Here is a 3,947-nt window from a genome sequence, read left to right as displayed (position 1 = left end):
CAGCCTGGATTCATATATTTTATTGTAACCCACGTATCACCAGACCTTTGCAGTCAAAGAGGATCCATTGATGGCGGTAGCCCAGGTTTTTCTGCTGTCCCCCTTTGGGGTCCTTTAGAGCACTGGAGCTTTGCTTACTGTCTTCTGCTTGCACACATACTGTCATTTCTGGAAGTCCCCAAAGAAGAGCCCCCACGGGACGCAGGCCAGACAACGCCAAGTTCCACCTTGCTCTCCACTCCTGCAGCGGTGGCCTGCGCTGAGATCTGGCTCCGTGGGGCCTGGGGCTTCCCTTTCCAGCCCGGCACACCCACAGTCCTTCCCTGGAAAATAAGCAGCACCCCAAGGAAATATAACCTACAGAGACTCAGTTCTGCCTCCTAACATTCAGCTCTCTGACCATTTTTTGTCTATTTTTGATTTTCTTTAAATTGCCGTCTTAAAGATAGAAAAGAGAGGATTACAGATAGTACGTCACAGATTTTACTAATGGCAAAGAGCATTTTTCCTCCCTGTACTGTCATTTGTGGACTCATCAATGTTTTCCCTTTAAAAAAATAAATCTTTCTAAATACATATATGCAAAATATGTCAATTCTTAGAAATAAGACATGCATTATTAATTATAATAAAGTCTCTTCATTCACATTTGAATCTTGGGAGACAATAATTACTAGCTTATTTTTGAAATGTTAAATGTATTTTGTTGGTTGATAGGAACCATCTCCTAGAATTATACACTACTAATCCTTCACAAAATAATTTCATAATTCCCAAAATGCCTTTTACCCTTTTTTTGAGAAAGAGTTTTTATATAATAGCGAAAGATTTCTGAAACTTTCTAAGGTGATTATTGTATAATTAAAAGCTAATAGTTATTAAATAGGGAACATTTCCGTTTGAACAAGTATTAATGCATTCAGGTCATTGTTGCTTTAATGAGTTTTATGAGTGTCATACTTCTAAAACTGTAGAAAACCCTTGCAAAAGAATAAAAATGTGTGATAATAAATGCATATGATGGGAGTTTCTGCTGTGGGGCAGTGGGTTAAGGATCTGGTATTGTCTCTGCAGTGGCTCGAGTCACTATTAACGCACAGGTTCAGTCCCCAGCCTGGTGCAGTGGGTTAAGGATCCAGCATTGCTACAGCTGTGGTGGAGGTCACAGCTGCAGCTTGGATGCCATCCCTGGCCCAGAAACTTCCGTATGCCACAAGTGTGGCTGAAAAGAAGGGGGAAAAAAAAAAGTGTGATGCCATCTTAGTACAGAAAGTTGACAGCAAGCTTTATTCAACAGATTCTTTGAAATTTGAAACTTTTTATATTCACATTTTAAGTTGTTTTTTATGAACTGCACCTGCCCATATGGTCAAGCAGATCTATAATGCTTATCACCGCGGAGAGAACAGAGCCCTGCCTCGTTCCGCTCCCTCGTGTCCCCGTTTGTCCTTTTTATTTTGGTGTTCACCTTCATTTTTTGTAAATAACATGAGTTTGGGGCATGGTCCTCTAATTTTCCACTGTGGAGAAGGAAGATTGAGCTCTGTTCCTCCCCGTACCACCCACCAGGCTCACCCGCACACCTGCCACGCTCACCCGCACGTCCCATCCTTTCCCTCCCTTCAAGGTAGACACCTGACATCGGTTGGCTGATTGCTGACTATGTTCATTATCATGTCTGTGTCCAAGGGAGTTACAGCTGGTCATGAGGCCAAACTATGATTACTCTTACTTCCTGTACTGGTTTTCCTCCAAGTTTTGATGTCTGAAAAACAATCTCATACACACTCTAGTATGCATCCACTTAGTCACGGTTATTGCTGTTCTATGGAATTAGTGCTTCCTTAAGCTTCTCACATGTTTATCTGTCTCTGCTTATGGCTGCCTCCTGCCTCTCCCTCCTTCCTGCTGGATTGAACTGCCCTCTTCCTGGGAGGGAAATGTTAGGAGCTCTCTCAGCAGAGATTTGTGCTAAATTACTTTTCTTTTCTTTTTTTTCTTCTTTCTAGGGCCGCACCCTTGGCATATGGAGGTTCCCAGGCTAGGGTTCGAATCAGAGCTGTAGACGCTGGCCTACACCACACCCACGGCAACGCCGGATCCAAGTCTCGTCTGCAACCTACACCACAGCTCATGGCAATGCCGGATCTTTAACCCACTGAGCAAAGCCAGGGACTCACGTCCTCATGGGTATTAGTTGGATTCGTTACCACTGACCCATGACAGGAACTCTGAAAAATACTGATTTTTAGTCTCCTTCAGACTGTTCTGTAATTGACGTTCTTAGGGTGGCACTTCTCCAGGTAGTATCTTCCCTTGTGGAAAGGGGTCATTTTTTCATGTGTTTTTTGGTTTGTTTGCTTTGGGTTTTCGTGGGGTTTTGGCCACACCCATGGCATGTGGAAATTCCCAGGGCCAGAAATTGAACTGGCACCACAGCAGTGACAATGCTTAATCCTTAACTGCTAGGCCACCAGGGAACTACCTTTTTTTCCTTTTCTTTTCTTTGTCTTTTTATGGCTGCACCTGCAGCATATGGAAGTTCCCAGGCTAGGATCTGAGGCCTGAGTCTAGAGCAGAGGAGGTGTCCCATTCCAACCACCACAGCCTGGACTCTCACAGCCACTCAGGATTTAAAGAGTAAAAACAAAATTCCTAGAGCATGTCAGTGTACTGGTCTGTTTTCTTGTGAAACTGAAAAAAAAATTCAGACTGACAACTTGACTCACAGCGTGCCTGGCAGAAACGAATTATGCCACTGCACCATGGCAGGAACGCCCTTATTTATTTTTGATAACAGTATTCTAAGGTGGGTTCTTGTCCCCAGTTTTCAAACCAGGAATCTGGAAGCTCAAGGAGATTAAGTAAACCTCCCGAAGATCACACAACTAACACATGAGTCAGGATATGAATCAGGGTCTTCCTGTTTCTAGAGCTCATGGTTTTCACTGAGCCCAAAGGTATGAGGTCATTGCTTTCCCAAGAGTTAGAAGAAAGTACCCGAAGTTGGTCCCCTTTCCTATGAGGAACAAGGTGATGCTCAGGGGGTAGAAGCAGCACGCAAATGGGGGTGATTTTCCAAAGGTCAAAGTCATTGACTGAGCCAAGACCGGAATAGGAAGCCTTTACATCTGCAGGGTGGGCACCTTGACTTGTGCATTCATTGCTATTTCTGCTTGGTTCTTCGGGCCACTCACCCAGTCTCAGAATCCCTATACAAAGAGACTGCTGTGAGGGCATGGTAATGGCTTTATTGTCATGATGAGGATAATTAGCTCTTAAGTCTTCTTTCTAATGGGGGTGGGAGGGAGAGAATTTACCAAGATACTCTTCACTGGTGATAGCCCCCTAGTCCCAAATTAAAGATAATCTACACAGCAATTCTCATTAGTTTAGATTTTTGTTCTTCCGTGAATTAGAATATATTTCCCTCCTTCCTTCCTTCCTTCCTTCCTTCCTTCCTTCCCTCCCTCCTTTCTTGTTTTTGCTTTTTTAGAGCCACATCTGCAGCATGTGGAGGTTCCCAGGCTAGGGGTCCAATTGGAGCTGCAGCTGCCAGCCTACGACACAGCAACATCAGATCTGAGAGCCACGTCTGCCACCTACACCACAGTTCATGGCAATGTCTTGATTCTTAACCCACTGAGTGAGGCCAGGGATGGAACCTGCAACCTCATGGTTCTTAGTCGGATTCGTTTCCCCTGTGCACGATGGGAACTCCTTCTTTCTTTCTTTCTTTCTTTTTTTTTAATTCCCTACTCCGACATCCAGGTAATGAAGCTACACTTTTTTTGAATTCAGGGCACACCCAGCCCTAGAGAGGCTGTGACCAGAGGCCGCTCCTGGCTCCACTTCTTCCTTCACCTGTGGTTCTGAGTATCTGAGGTTCTGGTTCTGCCACCTCCGTCATGTTTGCCCTAGAGCGCTTGACTGGACTTATCCCAGGT

The sequence above is a fragment of the Phacochoerus africanus genome, chromosome 9 (assembly GCF_016906955.1).
Source record: "Phacochoerus africanus isolate WHEZ1 chromosome 9, ROS_Pafr_v1, whole genome shotgun sequence".
In the NCBI taxonomy this organism is placed as follows: Eukaryota; Metazoa; Chordata; class Mammalia; order Artiodactyla; family Suidae; genus Phacochoerus; species Phacochoerus africanus.
Note: the sequence above shows the minus strand (reverse complement) of the source record.